This window comes from Lissotriton vulgaris, chromosome 1_1 (genome assembly GCF_964263255.1).
Source record: "Lissotriton vulgaris chromosome 1_1, aLisVul1.2, whole genome shotgun sequence".
NCBI classification, from domain to species: Eukaryota; Metazoa; Chordata; class Amphibia; order Caudata; family Salamandridae; genus Lissotriton; species Lissotriton vulgaris.
The window spans coordinates 1,429,736,364-1,429,755,786 of NC_141685.1; positions in this window are offsets into that span (position 1 = coordinate 1,429,736,364).

The following is a 19,423-nucleotide window of genomic DNA, read 5'->3' on the forward strand; positions in this document are numbered from 1 at the left end:
GGCATAGACACTGAATATCAAAACACAAAGTCAAATATATACAATATAATATATAAGAGTCAGTAGAACCTGCAGCAGAGTCAATAGGAAGACATTCCCAATTCAATAGTACCCATATAAGGCAAATATACACTCGAGAAAGGGTGAGAATAACAAGTAAGTCAGAGGACAAGGAGTTACTTATCTTTCTGAGCAGCAGCAACAAAGAAAGGATGAGAGATGGTTTCTAAGGAACTTTATTCTTACTCAGAATGTTCATTGAAGTTCTATATTCTTCAATTGTTGCTACTGAGCTGTGGTAATAAAGGAGATTTGCATAATATTGGCCTCCGTGTCGTGCCATAAAATTCAAAGAGAACAAACTGTGACTTATTCCGGTGGTCGCACTTGTTGAATCATTGACTACAGTTTAATAAACAGTGACCTATTTTTCTGCATCAAGTCCTTCCAAATCAAACCCATCCGGAAAGGGACCATTTTCCCCAGGCATTCAAAATAGAATGTGCATGTTCTCATCTGATGGCACGACCAGCTTAAGTTCACTCCTTAATTGCTACAACTAAAAGAGACTGAAATGGCTCGGATACGGAGCAAATATTGGCTCCGGTCCATATTCATGCTAATAACAGCCAGGGAGAATACAAAGAAACAGGATACAACACATTGGAGGGCCTAATAAGACACTAACTTAATTCATTTCAAACCCACCAATTTAATATTTCACACCACCAAGATTATTTGCCTCCCCACACCCGTAAACGAGTTGTGTGAATTTAAAAAACCAACACAGACGCAAGAAGGCACTATCAGTACGCAAAATTCGGCAAAGTGGTAGATAGAACATCACTCCGGCAGCCGAGGAAAACTTACAACAAAGAATGCTTGTGGGCAAAAATAAATTACCAGGTAGGTATATGGATCAAGCTCCTAGAGTCCAGCAAACAATCTAACAGCAAACAATTTCGGGGTGAGATAAACAGGATTTTGGGTCAAGCTTATCACACGAACACAGGAATTTCTAAGAAAGCTTGGGTGACCCATAGTCGTGCCCTGTATTCATCCCCAGTTTTTGTGATCACTAGCAGCATTTGTCTGAACAAAACAATAACAGGAATACTTGAGTTATTTACCTCTGGGGGCAGTAGCCACCTTTGAATCATAAAAAAACTAAATCCCGATGTAGAACCCTATTGACTCAGTAAACACCTAAGATTCATTTTGACCTTGAAGAACCGCTAACAGACTTAAGTGCTTGGAGAGGATATTAAATAAAATTAAGTCTGATGGCGCTCCGGGCCCAAATGGTCTTCCAAACACACTTCTCAAGCAAGAAGTCTTCTTCTGGGCCAATTATCAAACACCTCTTTTCAACAGAATGTATAGTTCCAATATTATTCCACCTTCAAAGAGACGGAGCATACTCAACCCAATATATAGGAGTGGTAGTTAAACTCGAATTACAAGCTAATAGGTATCGAAGCCAAATTATATGCCTCCTATCTCCTTTAAAAACTCCAAGAGTGAGCAAATGTAAAACAACTAATTCCAAAAACGTTAATGGGGTTCAGGTCAGGTATGGGAACAATTACAAATTTGTCAGCACTGGCAGAGAAGAGAATACAACAAAGCCGGCATTTATTCATGTTTTGTCGACCTTAAATCAGCCTTTGAAAAAGCTCCCTGTGCCCGACTTTGGGCAAAACCTGCAGATTAGGGGCTCCCAGAAAAATTGATAAACGTAATCATTGCCCTGTAGAGTGGCACCTGGGTGTAGGTTAAAATCGGTAATGGCAGCTGAGTCACTTCTAAGATCCCAACAAAAACGTCCTTGAGTAGGGGTGTGTTCTAGCCTCCTGCCTATTCAATCTATATTTGTCCGACCTTAGTCGTCATTTGGCTGTAGTTGAGGGATACCCTCCCACATTGGCATCTGCAATATGCAGACGATATAGGCATCTTAAGTCAGACACCAGTTGGGTTACAAAATGCACTGGTGGGTAACATCGAGCAGCAAGGTCTAGAGCTGAACCTAAGCAGATCAAAGGTGGTCCGTCTGGTCAAACCCAAGGAATAGTCTCCCAATTGGTTTGTTAAGAACAAACATATAGAAGTTGCCACTTCCTACAAGTTTCTTGGAACTTTATTGAATACCAGCTGACTGTCAAACAACACTTTGCCACGATACAAGCAAAATCATACACATTAACCCTTGCATTTAACCAGCTGTAAAGAAGCTTAGTTGCCCATCACTTGCTTTCAATCATGGCCATTCAGCTCCTACTGTCGATAGCATATGGCTTGAAAGTCATCCATGAGACAGAAGTGGTCCTGCTAAACTTGTTGAAATCAAATGTTTATAAAAACATTTTTCATTTGCACAGGTCGTACTCTCATGCACAGGTGTGCAATGTCTTTAGTATTCCTAAATGCCCTTAGCGAATAGCGAAAGTCGTAAAGTTAGGATTTTGTCTCAGTTAAACTTAAGTTTTGGTCTTCAGAAGACCAAAACCCATTAAAGAGTAGTAAAGTTAGGAATCCTAACTTTAGTACTCCTAAATGCCCTTTGTGAATACTTTCGGTATTCACAAAGGACATTTATGAGTACTAAAGTTAGTATTCCTAACTTTATTACTCTTGAATGCATTTTGTGAATACCGAAAGTCGTAAAGTTAGGAATTTGTCTCAGATTACTTTTGTGAATCGGGCCCGTTCATTTTACCAATTCCCCTTGATATTGCAAACCCTGGACCAGGCCACCCTGCCACTGCAATCCTGACACAGCTAGCATTACCAATGCCCATAGAGACACTGCTCACTTCAAAACTCTCCAGCCATACACTACACACCTCACTCTAAACACTCTGATAGTTCCCACGGATTCAACTAACACCAAGGGCCTCATTTACAATATTTTGTCATAGGGCAGCACAGCAATGCTTCTTGCTGCAATGCCCTATGGCAAAAGAAAAGAGCAGGAATGTGCAGTATCTATCAGCTATGGCGCATTCCTGTCCTCTTTTTCTGTGCTGGTGCTCAATTGGTTGCCAAGCACCAATGCAGGCACCTCTGCGTTGTGGGAATGATTGTATTTGTGCAAGAAGGGACACCTTCCTGCACAAAAACAATCAAAGAAGGTGATTTCCTCCTTCTATGTGTGTTGCTGAAAGCAACACACATAGAAAGAGGAAAAAACAAGGAGAAATCCTGGTATTATTTTCCATTTTGCGCCTCCCCTACACCAACCCTGGGGAGGTGTAGGCTTTTGATGCATTTCCAGGTTTACAAAATCTCGTAAATCTTGGAATATGTCAAATACCATGGGTGTTATGTGGCAATATCCACCATAATGCCCATAGCATACCTCCTCATCGTAGTGTGAGTCGGCTTCAGGCCATATTGATAAGACTATGAAAAGTCACACAGGGTGGCTTTGCACGGCCATGCAGATATGGCCCTGCATTGTGCACCACTGGAGCATCACTAAAAGTGACATTCCGGTATTGCAGCAGCTTTGTAAATAAGGCCCCAAAAGTGCAGACTAATATTGCTGATATAGAGAAATGGCACAAGGACACAGCACACTGTCCACTCTGAAAAAAAGATCATGACAAGGCACAATGAGGCACTGTAGGCCACTTACACTGTCCACTGTGAACTTGTCCAGTGCGTCCATATTCATTTTCTTCAGTGATGCAGAAATATATTTATGTGATACCAGTGAGACTAAATGTGGCCCAAAAATCCATGTTATAATGAACATGTGTCCCAGCACACAGGTTTACACATTTATCACCAGATTGCAATGGTCAAATTGAATGTTGTTTCAACTGAGTAGCTGAGCCCCCTCACAGAAAACACTGCTTACTGCCTCATATTTCATTCAAGCACCACTTTTAGAGAACTTGATTAATGCTCTCAAGACCTAGTTATTGTGATTTAAATCACTGCAGGTAGGGGCGTGGCCAGAACCGATAGGAAATGCTACATACAAGCTGAGCTCCTAAGAGCTGAGCCCATTAACCCCGATATCCGAAATAAAACCTGACTGCGCGGTGCACACAAGGCGTTGTGTGTGTCCGATCGACGGGGGCTCACCTCCAGAGTGCGGCAGTGTGTTTTTCAGACGTTGCGGCATGAAACCAAAGTGAGGCCCATGGATGTGCACAAGCCGGGGGCCACAGTGGAGGACTAAACCAATATCATCCAAGAGTGGGCGTGGCTCAGTGCTGGCAGGGAAGGCGCCATCACGATCTGCAATGGAAGGAAGTTATTCTTCCCTCAGGTGGGCAACGTACAGGATCCTGCTGGAAACGCTAGCGCTCAAGTGGAAGCTCATGAGGAATCCGCTCACCTCGCACTGAGAACTGGAACCATCATTGAAAGGCCTACATCAGTGAGAAAGCCTCAAGAGGGTGCTCTCCTTGAGGCGATTACCTCGCACCAGATGAACAGTGAGTGAATGTGGAGGAAAGTGGTTTTTCCATGCAGCGGGGTGCGAGTGGTGCCCTCCCGCAGCTCTGCAATAACAGATCACAACGGCAGATATAGCACCTCAATAGTAACGCAACCCCGGAACTGTTAAAAGTGATCAGTGCCACATACTTAAAAGGACTGGATCCTCTTTGGGACAAGTGTGCTACATAGATCTACTGGGACCACTCCAATAGAGACACACCTTATCTCAACACCGTGCCAAATAAGTTCTACATCAGAACGGTGCAGTCAAAAATAAATGTGGGAAATCGCACCTGAGAGAAAACTGGCAGGCAGCGAGGTGGAACTCCCCTGTCCAGGTGGCGATGAATACCCAGGTGAACGTGCTCGAAGAAGATTGGCACACAATCAACCCCCATAGAGAAGCACAACATGTCAGGCAGCAAAGGTGGGTGAGGGACACACCAGACCAAACTAGATAAATACACACTACAAAAAGGTCTGGAGGATGGAATTACTCCGACTGAACCGGCGACTGATAAAGAGGAACTAACACTGAAATACATTATGGCTGCTTTAAACAAAGTCCACTTCTCCTTAGAGTCACGAATAGACACAGTCTTAATGGAGGTCTCCCTCATGAGAGCAGATCTACCTAAACTGGGGGACGGAGTGCAAGAAGTGGAAGGTATGACAACATCTCTACAAGTAGAAACTCTGCTCCTCCAATAACAAGTAAAGGTCTTACAAACTACGACAAAAGCATTCGAAACGAAGTTGGATGAGTATGAAGGTTGTTCTAGGAGAAACTAAGTACGAATTATTGGAGTACCTAAACGAGCAGAGGGACCAGCAACTGATCTCTTTGTTGAGGAACTAATTATAAAACACCTACAAATGAGCCGTGGCTACTGCAGGTAAGAGGGGTGGGGTGGCGGGGCCGGGTGGGGGGATTTCGAGAGATGACTACGAGGAAAATTTAAATAAATAATACATTTCCCCTCGTGGTCATCTCTCGCAATCCCCCAACCAGGCCCACCGATATTACCTGCAGCGGCCACGGCTGCTATAACCCCGTTGATTGTCAACCCAGGCCAGGGGCCCCACCAAGACTGTTCGTGGCCCAGGGCTTTCATTGCTGGGACCAAGTCATCCTACAGATGGCGCGCAGTGCCCCACAGGTCCAATTCGATAATAGTACAATTACATTCTTCCCAGACTTTACCATAAATATGCAAAGGCAGAGACGTAGTTTTCTGGAGGTCAAAAAGTGCTCAGAGATTAAGAACTTTAGTACGCATGCTATTCCTCGCTAAACTGAGGGTGGAGGCCTAGCGGAAGACCTGGTTCTTCTCTAACTCTGAAGACACGTGGGTTAGACGGAAGGCAATCTATGGAAAATATAAGCCCCTCCAGGAAAAGGGTCAAGACGCATCGAGAAGTGGCAGAAACACGTAGAAACTACTCAAGAAAAGAACACACGTACAAATGAAGAACCAGATAAGAAGAAAAACCATGCGAAACACCCCCTACTACAATGCTTGCTATTATTAACATCTGTGATCCGCTGTCACATCTAGAGGTCTCCCGAGACTGTATAACTGAGTGAACACCAGGTTTGGACAAGGTCTAAAACTCGGTTTTATAACCACAAACATTAAACTCCTACTCCTCCCTCTGGATTAGGAAGAAACTGAGGTAAAGATGCCAGAGAAGGCGTATACAGCACTGGCACCGCACCAACATACTACACAAGGGAAAAGGGATGGGGGGGCAGAGGGTTTTCGGGAGACCTAGCTCCCCTCCGTTTCTGCTGGGGACTGACGACAGGCACTTTGCAATGTTGGGAAGGCGGGCAGTTCTCAAATGGTCCTGAAGGGAGGCAGGGAGGGGGGGGAAGGGACTCTTCAAATTAAAACGGAATTACAATATGTACTACTTACACAAGTTGGGTAAGTATTTGTTTTATTTTTTGTTCAGTTGTTAAGGCGCATTGTACACAGACATGACTAAATGCAAAGTGAATTTCCGACCACAGTAGTGAAACAGCATACACAACGTTATTATCTTTACCGTCATACTCCTCACTACACTGAGAGAAATGGAAAGAGCAACACTCACAAACACACCTCTGAAAATGCCTGACACTAGAAAACCTACTCTCTTACTACTCTCATGGAAACGTTAATGAGCTAGGTGACAAGCTGAAAAGGGGGATAGCCCTCAAATTTATCAAACGACAAGCACCAGATGTAGTTTTACAACAAGAGGACCACCTTGTAGGTAACACATGTGAAGTGTTAAATAAATGGGGATATACATTAGTAACACATGCAGGCTTCAAAAAGGGCTCCAGAGGGACAGGAATATTCCTATGCAGTCGCTTCTAATTTATGATGGGAAGATCATAGACCCACTGGGTAGATTTGCAGCAACCACAGGTACATGGAAAGGTAAGCCACCTAATATGCTTTCTGTATATATCCCACTAGCACCACAGAAGGCTTGAGTAAATTAATTATTGAATTACCAGAGGGGGATGTGATACTAGGCAGAGATTTAAACATGGCTCTATGCGGGCAAAAGATAGTAAACCACCAGGGAGCAGCTGCAGCTTAGCAGACTATCTTATGGTAATGGGCCTAGCAAACATCTGGAGAGCATGCAACTCCGACATTTCACAATTCACTTAATACTCTGGAGCCCACAATAGTCAGTCACGTATAGACTAAGTCCTACTACTAGCAGACCAAGTACCCTATTTTAAGGAAATGTGACATCTCCCGCAGGGAATATCAGACCACTCGCCCATATGGGTCCATTACACATGTGTCACAACACCAATATGGAAAACAATCACCCTAGACTCCCTCACATACGGGACGAGGTAATCCAGACCACAGACCACTACTTTAACTAAAACTAGGGCTCTGTAGCATCTCCGCAGATCCTTTGGGAAGCATACAAAACAGTTGTCAAAGGACTCTAGTTAATAAAGATATAAAAAAAGACAGGTAGATATCGCTGGTAGAATTAGAAAAGGAAATCCTAGAGAAAGAAGCGCAAACTGCTATTTCAGACAGTGAGGTGACTAACCACATCCTGGACCCAGCCATATGCAAATCAGTCTTGACCCTGAGGCTAATGGGAACAGTCCAGCCCGAACTGCCAGGCCAGGTCCTCCCTGGACTGGTACCAAGCATCCTAGGACCGTTTTCGGGCTTTCAGCCCTCATTAGCCAGGATAGCTTGACTCCAGCGGCATGGAGAGCACAGGACTCACATCTGGGCAAACTTTGAATGATGGCACAGCCACGATTCCTGTAAGTCATGCAAAACACACCTTTCCCTGTCCAAGACACGCAATTCACTGATGTGGGATGGAAAACCCCCACGGATTGTCACACATAAACTTGTGAAGAGGTGGTACGATGGAGGAATAGCCCTCCCAAATATCCGAATGTACTACTGGGCGGGCCAATTAGCGGTGGTCAACAAGTAGGTGCATGGCTCACATACCGACCCGGCATACCAAATGGATAAACTACTCATGGGCCCCAGGGGCTACAGATATGTACTATTCACGAACTCCACACTTCAGTCACTAACGGACCCAACATGGCAAACTGTCAATCTCTGGCATGAAGTGAGAAAACGTTTGGGATGGCGAAATAAAGTGACTCAGTCCATGCCGCTATGGGATGCAGAAAGACATAGTACATTGATTACATGTCCGGGGTTTGATAAATGGGATATGATTGGTATCTCAAGAGTGGGAGACCTTTAGTCTAAAGTAATGGTTAAACCATTTGACGACATTCATACTGAATATGAAATGGTAGAATCTGAGACGTATAGATACTTACAAATTAGACATGCGTTATTGGCGGCCATCCCACCAGGTTCAGAACTCGCAAAATTGTCACCACTAGAGGACAAACTGCTAAATAACAGTATAGATTGCAAAGCAATATCCATGACTTCTAGGAAACAACTAAACCATATCCCCGATGCCCTTCTAAAGCTACGCGTGCGATGGCAGGACAAGTTGGGAGAGTTGGAAGAAGAAGACTGGCAGCAGGCCTGGGCAACGCATGCGATGTTACAATGCGTGGTAAAAACCACTCATACCATTACATCTCATGCGCTTTTACAACACATGCAATGTAATGTGTAATGGCGGCTGCTATCCAAGTCGTTGTGAGGAAACTTAGGCTGTTTCCTCACAACAACGTGCAGGAAGGAGAAAGCAGGAACTGGGAAGAGAGACAGCAACGCTGGAGAGGAGAGAGGTAAGGGGGTTTGAGCTTGGGGTAGGGATTACTTTTGTAGGGTTTAGGGTAGTGTGAAAGTAGTGTTCTAACGTTTGTGTGTTTTTTTAACGTTTTAGTGTGTATTCTTCTTGTAGTGTAGTGTAGTGTTGTAGTGTTTGTTTAGTGTACTGTATTATGGTTTAGGGTACTGTTGTAGTGATTTAGGTTTTAGGGTAGTGTAGTAGTATTTGTGTAGTGTAGTGATTTAGGTTTTAAGGTAGTGTAGTGTTTTAGGGTTTAGGGTGGTGTTGTGTTTTAGGGTTTAGGGTAGTGTAGTAGGTTTTATGTAGTGTAGTGTTTTAGGGTTTGGGTAGTGTAGTGTTTTAGAGTTTAGGGTAATGTAGCAGTGTTTATGTAGTGTAGTGTTTTATGGTTTAGGGTAGTGTTGTAGTGTTTGTGTAGTGTAGTGTTTTAGGGTTTAGGGTAGTGTCGTGTTTTAGGGTTTATTGTATTATAGTAGTGTTTGTGTAGTATTTTAGGGTAGTGTAGTAGTGTTTGTGTAGTGTTTTAGGGTTTAGGGTAGTGTAGTAGTGTTTGTGTCGTGTAGTGTTTTAGTGTAGGGTAGTTAGTGTTTTAGGTTTTAGTGTAGTATAGTAGTGTTTGTGTAGTGTAGTGTTTTAGTGTTTAGTATTGTAGTGGTTTGGGGTTTAGGGTAGTGTAGGGGTGGGAGAAGTGTGGGTAGTGTTGTAGTGTAGTAGTGTTTTAGGGTTTAGGGTAGTGTAGGGGTAGGAGTAGGTGGGTATGGTTTAGGGTAGGGTAGTAGTGTTTTAGGGTTAGGGCAAGTGTTGGGATCGAAGTAGTGTGGGTAGTATAATGTAGTAGTGTTTTAGGGTTAGGGGTAGTGTAGGGGTGGGAGTAGAGGGGGTAGTGTTGTAGTGTCATAGTGTTTTAGGATTAGGGGTAGTGTAGGGGTGAGAGTAGTGTGGGTAGTTGTTAGATTTGGGGGTCTCTAGTTGGCACAGGTTGGTACTTGTGACAAATAGGGACCCTCTCCTCTAGTCAGGATTACACTCCTAAAATAACCCCTGCTCACCCCCTTGGTAGCTTGGCACGAGAAGAAAGGCTTTATTTCAGAGGCGTTGTAAGTTAAGCAATTTTGACCACATACAGTAACCCAGTGACAAAACTACAAATGGACACCACACATGTTTTATATAAAAAATACGTAGACTTTATATAGATTTACCACAAGACCATAAACGACAAAAATACACAATACTGTTACTTTAAGATGGTAGATGAAGCTTAGTTCAGTTCTTAGATGCGACCCTTTGCGTCAATGTACCTTAGGTTGCGTTGCGCTTCCACGAATAGCAATGTCGCAGCAATGGGAATGCGGCAAAGTTCCGATACAAAGAAATAAAGACGTGAAGATCTTCCAGATGTGCACGCTTCTCGGGGATGCGAGAAGTTCTCGGTTCAATGCGTGGACTGCAGCGGCGACACCCTAACGATGCGACGGCAACAGCTCCAGCGGCGACACTCTTCTCCCACAATGCGTGAAGCTTCCGCTCGATGTGACAACTACAGCAGCGACATCCACGATGCGACGGCAACAACTCCGACGGCGCGTGCTTCTCAGGGATGTGAGGTTCTCTTCTTCGATGGGGTGCAGTGCGACAGTTCCAGCGGCGACACCCTCCTTCGGAGTTGCGACGGCAGAAGCAGCGATGGCGACATGCTTCCTCTTTGTTGCGGCATGCTTCTCTCCGATGCAGTGCAGTGCGACAGTTCCAGCAGCGACACCATCCTTCGGAGTTGTGACAGCAGGCACAACAACGGCGACACGCTTCTTCTCGTTGAGTCGCGCTTCCAGCTCCTTGTGACACGCAGTTCCTCAGAAGGCCCAAAACAGCAGCAGGCACTTCCAAAAGAACTCTGGGGAGCTGGGGGGTATAGTCTGTTGTCCCTGAGACTTCAGCAGGAGGCAAGCTCTTTTCCAAGCCCTTGGAGACCCTTCACAAGTTGAAAGCAAAGTACACAAAGTAACTTTCTCCTTCATTTGGTAGTAAGACAACCACTGCAGGCCAATCCCCCAAGCAGCACTTCAGCTTGGGAATAGTCTCTCCCACGCTTCTTCAGGTTCCTCTCCTCAGTAAAGGGTTCTTCTTGTAGTCCAAAGTGATCTAATTTCATGGGATCAGGTCCCAATATTTATACCCCAAAATCCTTTGTTCTCTGAGGAGAGAGGAGCCTTTGCCCAGTCCAAACCAGTTCTGAAGCACTCTGTATACCAGACTTCTCCTTTCATTTCACAGGGTAGGGCATGCACATCAGACGCCCCACAGGAGGTGGAGCCAGCATTGTGGAAGGCAAGTACAGTCCTGGAGCATTTCAAAAGGGGGTGGGGTCGCACACCACTCACTCACCAGCGGGATCGCCCCTAAGGACTATGGTCAGTGTAGTTAAGTATTCCGCGATGTATCCTTCTTCGCCATCCCTGGACACGTGTTTCGGGGTATTTACCCCTCATCAGCAGGGAATAGGCCATCTTCTTATCTTCTGGGGTTGCCAGTGGCTGCCAAATATTGCCAGGTCTAGTACCACACAGGCGCGCAGGTGCGGGGTCCCAGGCTCGTCAGCCCGACAGCTCGAGGGAGCTTTAAACATTTCAAAAGGGGGTGGGGTCGCACACCACTCACTCACCAGCGGGATCGCCCCTAAGGACTATGGTCAATGTAGTTAAGTATTCCGCGATGTATCCTTCTTCGCCATCCCTGGACACGTGTTTCGGGGTATTTACCCCTCATCAGCAGGGAATAGGCCATCTTCTTATCTTCTGGGGTTGCCAGTGGCTGCCAAATATTGCCAGGTCTAGTACCACACAGGCGCGCAGGTGCGGGGTCCCAGGCTCGTCAGCCCGACAGCTCGAGGGAGCTTTAAACATTTCAAAAGGGGGTGGGGTCGCACACCACTCACTCACCAGCGGGATCGCCCCTAAGGACTATGGTCAGTGTAGTTAAGTATTCCGCGATGTATCCTTCTTCGCCATCCCTGGACACGTGTTTCGGGGTATTTACCCTTCATCAGCAGGGAATAGGCCATCTTCTTATCTTCTGGGATTGCCAGTGGCTGCCAAATATTGCCAGGTCTAGTACCACACAGGCGCGCAGGTGCGGGGTCCCAGGCTCGTCAGCCCGACAGCTCAAGGGAGCTTTAAACATTTCAAAAGGGGGTGGGGTCGCACACCACTCACTCACCAGCGGGATCGCCCCTAAGGACTATGGTCAGTGTAGTTAAGTATTCCGCGATGTATCCTTCTTCGCCATCCCTGGACACGTGTTTCGGGGTATTTACCCCTCATCAGCAGGGAATAGGCCATCTTCTTATCTTCTGGGGTTGCCAGTGGCTGCCAAATATTGCCAGGTCTAGTACCACACAGGCACGCAGGTGCGGGGTTCCAGGCTTGTCAGCCCGACAGCTCGAGGGAGCTTTAAACATTTCAAAAGGGGGTGGGGTCGCACACCACTCACTCACCAGCGGGATCGCCCCTAAGGACTATGGTCAGTGTAGTTAAGTATTCCGCGATGTATCCTTCTTCGCCATCCCTGGACACGTGTTTCGGGGTATTTACCCCTCATCAGCAGGGAATAGGCCATCTTCTTATCTTCTGGGGTTGCCAGTGGCTGCCAAATATTGCCAGGTCTAGTACCACACAGGCGCGCAGGTGCGGGGTCCCAGGCTCGTCAGCCCGACAGCTCGAGGGAGCTTTAAACATTTCAAAAGGGGGTGGGGTCGCAGACAGCGAAGATAGCAAGATCGAAAGATGATGCATCGCGAACACTCTACTACAATGACCAAAGTCCTCAGGGGCAACTTCCGCCGGTGTGTGAGTAGTGTGCGACCCCACCCCTCTTTGTAACTTAAAGCTCCCTTGAGCAGCGGGCTGACGAGCCTGGGATCCCGCACCTACGCGCCGGAGTGGTACTATACCTGGCAGATATTGGCAGCCATCGGTGACCCCAGAACACTGCCTATCCCTGCTGACGAGGGTTGATAACCCGAAACACGTGTCCAGGGATGGCGAAGACAGCGAAGATAGCAAGATCGAAAGATGATGCATCGCGAACACTCTACTACAATGACCAAAGTCCTCAGGGGCAACTTCCGCCGGTGTGTGAGTAGTGTGCGACCCCACCCCTCTTTGTAACAGTCCTGGAGCACTTTGTTTACAGGACTCCTTCTCTTCTTTCGGTGTGCAGGGCAGAGACATCAGACGCTCCCCAGGGGGTGGAGCCAGCATTGTGGGAGGCAGGCACAGCCCTATTCAAGGTTCAGGTCCAACTCCTCCCTCCCATCTAGATGCAGATCTCTCTATTCACCACTGGGTGACTCAGCCTGTCTCCTGGAATTCCCCAGCCCTGTCACTCACAAAACCAGACATAGGAATACACAACCTAGCAGAGGCAGGTTTGAATGGTTAGACAAGCAAATATCTACTTTCTAAAAGTGGTATTTGCAAACACAGAATATTAAAATAAACTTTACTAAAATATGTATTTTATTATTCTGAGTTCTGGCATACTAAACTCGAATTTCCACCATGTTCTCTGAGACAGTTAGGATTGTAAAATGTAATAACTCTAACAGCCCATTCTGGCCTATGGAGAACAGTTAGCCTTGCAATAGTGAAAAACGAAAATGGCTGTAATTCACTATTAGGACATGCCACCTACACCAGGGCTTGTCCTACCTTATACTTACCATGCACCCTGCTCTTGGGCCTACCATCGGGGTGACTGATATGAAGAAAAGGGAAGGTTTAGGGACTGGCAAGTGGTTGCACTTGCCCATTCAGCATGATAGTACCAGACTGCACGCAGGCTCTGCAATGGCAGACCTTAGACACATTTTACAAGGCTGCTTCTGTGGGTGGCACAACCAGTGCTGCAGGCCCACCAGCAGCATTTGGATTTACATGCCCTGAGCACACTCAGTGCACTAGACTAGGGTCTGACAAGTAAACCAAATAGCCAAACATGGAACCACTGATTAATACATCAATTTACAATAGGGAGCACTTGCACTGTGGCACTGGATAGCAGTGGCACAGTGCCCAAAGCATCTAACACCAGCAGAAATACATGAACAACAGCAAAAATGGAACGAAGACCCACGCCAATGGTGCCAGGTCTAACAGTAGTGTTGTAGTGTTTTAGGGTAGTGTAGGGGTGGGAGTAGTGTGGGTAGTGTTGTAATGTAGTAGTGTTTTAGGGTTTAGGGTAGTGTAGGGTAGGGAGTAGTGTGGGTAGTGGTTTAGGGTAGGGTAGTAGTGTTTTAGGGTTAGGGGTAGTGTAGGGTGGGAGTAGTGTGGGTAGTGTTGTAGTGTAGTAGTATTTTAGGGTTAGGTGTAGTGTCGGGGTGGGAGTAGTGTGTGTAGTGTTGTAGTGTCATAGTGTTTTAGGGTTTAGGGTAGTGTGGGGGTGGGAGTAGTTTGGGTAGTGTTGTAGTGTAGTAGTGTTTAGGGTTTAGGGTAGTGTAGGGGTGGGAGTAGTGTGGGTAGTGATTTAGGGTAGGGTAGTAGTGTTTTAGGGTTAGGGGTAGTGTAGGGATGGGAGTAGTGTGGGTAATATTGTAGTGTAGTAGTGTTTTAGGGTTAGGTGTAGTGTACGGGTGGGAGTAGTGTGGGTAGTGTTGTAGTGTGTTAGGGTTTAAGGTAGTGTGGGGGTGGGAGTACTGTGGGTAGTGTTGTAGTGTAGTAGTGTTTTAGGGTTTAGGGTAGTGTATAGGTGGGAGTAGTGTGGGTAGTGTTGTAGTGTAGTAGTATTTTAGGGTTTAGGGTAGTGTAGGGGTGGGAGTAGTGTGGGTAGCGTTGTAGTGTCGTAGTGTTTTTGGGTTAGGGGTAGTGTAAGGGTCGGAGTAGACTGAGGCCACGCCCCCTGAAGGCCACGCCCCCCTGTCGCAGTACTTAAAGCGCTGATCACAAGCGCCTAAGTCAGACTATCGGGCACTCCTGAGGCGGAAGCCGGGAGCTTTTAGAACTGTTAAAACTTGTTTGTGTCACCTGAATAACTTGTTGTTTTTAACTCACCACGCGCTAGCAAAGCGCCAGGGCACTCACCTTCACCAAAAAGCACAGCGAGTAGCGGAACTAGCGCTGACTCGTAGTCGAACAATTCTCTGACAAAAACGCCAACTCGGCGAGGACTGAAGCCACGCCCCCTGAAGGCCACACCCCCCTATCCCCTACATCATGTGCTGTCACCGGAAGCGCAGCGGACGAGCGCAGCGGGAGCGCCGTTTGCGCGCCAAAGGCACGCCTAAGGCAAGCCCGTCTGCGCCCGTCATCGCCACGACATCGCCAGTCGCCAGTCCCCCTGGTCTAACCGTGCCCCACATGCTCATACGGTACGAACGTGAGGAACTCCTTGCCATGAATCTTAGTCAAAGATGTCCTGATGCTACAGGTGTCCTTGGCCACTCGCAACTCCAATGCAACTCCTGCCATTTTTCTACCGACAATCCAACCCGCGTTCGGGGATACCGTGGCATAACCACCACCCCGCCCCTGACGATACTTCAACTTAATGTCAGGTCACTCTCCAAACACCATCTAGAGGTAAACTCGCTCATATTGGATGAAAACCCAGACATCCTCTTCCTCTGCGAAACATGGTTACGAGATGGCGCATCTACCATCCCCAACCTTACGCTCCCAGATGAGTATCACCTGGCCACCCTAAACCGCGAAACTCGAGGCGGTGGCATCGCAGTAATTTATAAGAAGCACTTCACCTGCTCTTTTACTAAAGAAACTCTCCCTGATTGTGAATGCGCCCAATTTAAAATTAGCACTAGCCCTCAATTCACAATGTCGGGTCTATATATCTACCGCCCACCTGGCCCTGCTTCCAGGTTCATTGACGCCCTCCTCGAGACGTCTACTGCGCTCATTACCAAATCCGCCAACTTCACTATTCTGGGCGACCTCAACCTGCATTTTGACCTAACCAATGATCACACTATTGCTAATCTCCTCACCGATCTCTCGGCTTTGCAGCTTAACTATCTCATTCACGCTCCCACCCATTTAGCCGGCCATACTCTAGACCCGGTTTTCACCAACATCCAAGAGGCAGTCACAGAAGTCCCCACTCCTATGGGATGGACGGACCACTACCTCATCAAGCTAACTGTCCCAGCTCCAGGACGGCAGTATAAAACTGAATCCAACCGTCGCCTCAAAAGACCATGGCACAAACTTTCCACCCCTATTTTTCATGAAACCCTAGGAGGATTCCGTTGGGAAGCCAATCAGGATATAGACACGACCTATACCTCCTTCACTAACTGGATCACAGGTGGACTTGACACTCTCATTCCAGCCAAACTAACCAAAGGACGAGCTACACCTTCTAATCCCTGGTATGATGACACCCTTAAAGCCATGCGCAAGGACTGCAAAAGAGCCGAGCGTCAATGGAGAAAAAACTTTGACGGTCAGGATAAAGCTAACTATCTATCCAAGCTTAAAATATATCACAAATCCATCAGCACTGCCCGCGCAGTTTTCTATGCTGACAAAATCAATTCCAACCCGAACCCATCTAAAATGATTTTCAAACTTGTCAAAGAACTTCAAAATCCCAGGTCACCCTCTCCCAAAATTGCATCCAATGAACAATGCGAACAGCTGGCTACATACTTTGTAGAGAAAGTCCAGAACATCTACAAAACTTTTTCGCAGAACTCTCCTCACTCTGGGGAACCCAAGAACCCAACCTCCACCATCACCCCTCTTACCCAAATCCCTGACATCACGGCTACTGACCTGAATAAACTCTGCAAGAAAGTGAAATCTGGCTCCCCTGGGGACCCTATGAGCCCTTCTCACTTCCTGGACTCGCTTGACTTCTTCCTACCCCCCATGATCGACATCCTCAATCTTTCTTTCACATCTGCCACTGTACCTATAGCCTGGAAGCAAGCTTGGGTATCACCCATAATCAAAAAACCCACACTGGACCCTTCGAAGCCAGAAAACTTCCGACCCATATCCCTTCTCCCCTGGATATCTAAAATAGCAGAAGCCCACGTCAACGGCATTCTCTCCAAACATGTGGACCTAAATGGAATTCAGGACCCATCCCAAAATGGCTTCAGACCGGGCCACAGCACCGAATCTGCCCTATTGGCCACCACCCAATATCTCCGGACGATTCTAGACTCCGGTCAAAGTGCTGCGCTGATTCTTCTTGATCTCAGCGCAGCCTTTGATATGGTATCTCATGACATTCTTCTGAAGCGTCTGAGATGGCCGGTGTGTCTGGCCTTGCTCTAACCTGGTTCCGCTCCTTTCTTAAGGACAGATCCTTAAGGGTATCAGCCCCCCTTTCCTCTCAAAACCTTATCCGATAGCACAGGGAGTCCCCCAGGGTTCGGTGCTGAGCCCCTCCCTTTTCAACTTTTATGTTTAGCCTCTTGCGAAAGTGGCCAAAGAGTGGGGGCTCACGCTGGTATCGTACGCCGACGACACCCAGCTGGTCGTCACCCTCACTGAAAGCCCTTCCAGCGCGGCGTCCAAGTTCAGAGAGGGCCTGGCAGCAGTGGCACAATGGATGACGGACAATTATCTCCAACTGAACGCCGGGAAAACCGAGGTGCTCCTCCTTGGCAAAAACACCAGCCAATGGAACGAGCATTGGTACCACCCCACTCCCTAAAAATCTGGGACTTTGGATGGTAGCCAATCTCAGCTTCCAGACACACACCAAAAAGGTGGCAGCCACCTGTATAGGTCTTCTGAGAAATCTCAGGCCTATACTCGGCTTTTTTGATTCGAAGGTTCGCCAGCTGATTGTCCAGGCAACCATCTTATCACCCCTGGACTATGCGAACGTCCTCCTCCTAGGCGCAAACAAAGCAGAAACTGCTAGGTTCCAACGAGTCCAAAATGCGGCGGCTAGAACGCTGGTCGGTCTTCCCCGCAGATGCTCAGCCAGATCCACCATCCGCAAACTCCACTGGCTGCCCGTGGAAAACAGAGTTAAATTTAAAGCTCTCATTACGATCTTTAAAATTGTCAAACAGGGAAACCCCCCTCTGCTACGAAACCTGACCTGCCCCTATGTTCCTAGCCGTGAGCTACGCTCCTCCAACCAACTTCTTCTGAAAGTACCCAAAATAAAGCTCTGTCGTACTGGAGGCCGCTCCTTCAAGGTTCTTGGTCCCAAGCTATGGAACGATCTTCCTCTCCACATACGTTCCATAGAGTGCCTCTCTGTCTTCCGTAAGGCAATCAAGACCCTCCTTTTCCCTGCCCCCTAGAGTATCTCTCAGATCCCCCCCTCTCCCCCGTCTGGTAGGGTGTGTGTTTGTCTTTCAGCGCCGGGACTCCCCATTGCTGGGGTAGCTGTTGCGCTTTACCAAACCCAGAATAGAATAGAATTGTGTAGGTATAGGTGTAGGGTTGTCACTTACCTTGCAAACTTTAACTACGAGTATAGCTTTACTACGCATGCCTTTGCGTTGTAATGGCATTCGTGGTACAGGCATACTCGTGGTAAAAGTATGTAATGGCATGTCATTGTCATTGACATCACGTAGTAATACCATCATTGTAATGCGTGGTATTACTATGCGATGTAATGACATACATCCGCAGGCCCTAGCTTCCCCCAGAGAAGTGGCCATAACATCTATACTAAACCTAATCCATCTTAAAATGCTTCACAGAACCTATCTCTCCAGCAACACACTGATAAGAATGAAAAGAAAAGAGTATACCACATACAGAAGACAGTGTAAGGCGTAGGGTACATTCTACCACATATTATGGGAAAGTCCTGCGATCCAAATGTACTGGGGGTTGGTAGTGACACTGTTATGTATAGTATGTGGTAAAAAAACAGACGCCAACATTATGCCTCCTCACTATATGGGGACAGATAGACCTCAACAGTAAGGAACAGTAAGGAACGAATCTTGGTGACTGTGGGTTTTGCCATTGCTAAACTAAAAAAAGTATGGAAATGTAAATAAGTAAGTAAGTGAATCGCCCACACGTACGGAATGGGAATGAGACATGGACTGGTTGATGGTGGCAGAAAAGACAAGAATAGAGGTTGCTTCAAGAAATGGGATCAGATCTGGAATAAGTGGAATATGCATAGGGGACAGTTGTGCGCCTGAGCTACACTGAGAAACAGAATGACCCCTGGGAGGAAAAGAAGAAGAGGACATACGGCGAACCTGTAACAACATGTTATAGGATATAATCCATGAATGTAATGCTAACTGTAAACTATGTGTTCTGTCACTCTGATATCTACTTCTATTTAATGCAACTGTGTATTGATAAAAAAGAGTTTATAAAAAAAAATCACTGCAGGTATTTAATTCCTATTTGTTGACAGCTAATGCACATGAAAAACAGGAAGTGCGGAACCATACATGCATACCTGCTGAGGTGTCTCTGTTAAATCCGATAATCAGGGGTTATCAGATTTAACAGACACCTTTTACAGATGTTTTGGAAACGCCGGAGACTAAGAGTATTGTTGAGGCTTTGGTGACATACCGAACATGTTAAGGCCTTTGGGATTCTAGAGGTATCAGACTGAACAAGTGACGTTTCATGACGCTTCTCTGCATTGGCGTTTCTTAATCTGGACACGTGAATTTTACCTACTCATGAATATAAATAATTGTTTGCCCTTAAGAAGCCCATTCAAGGGT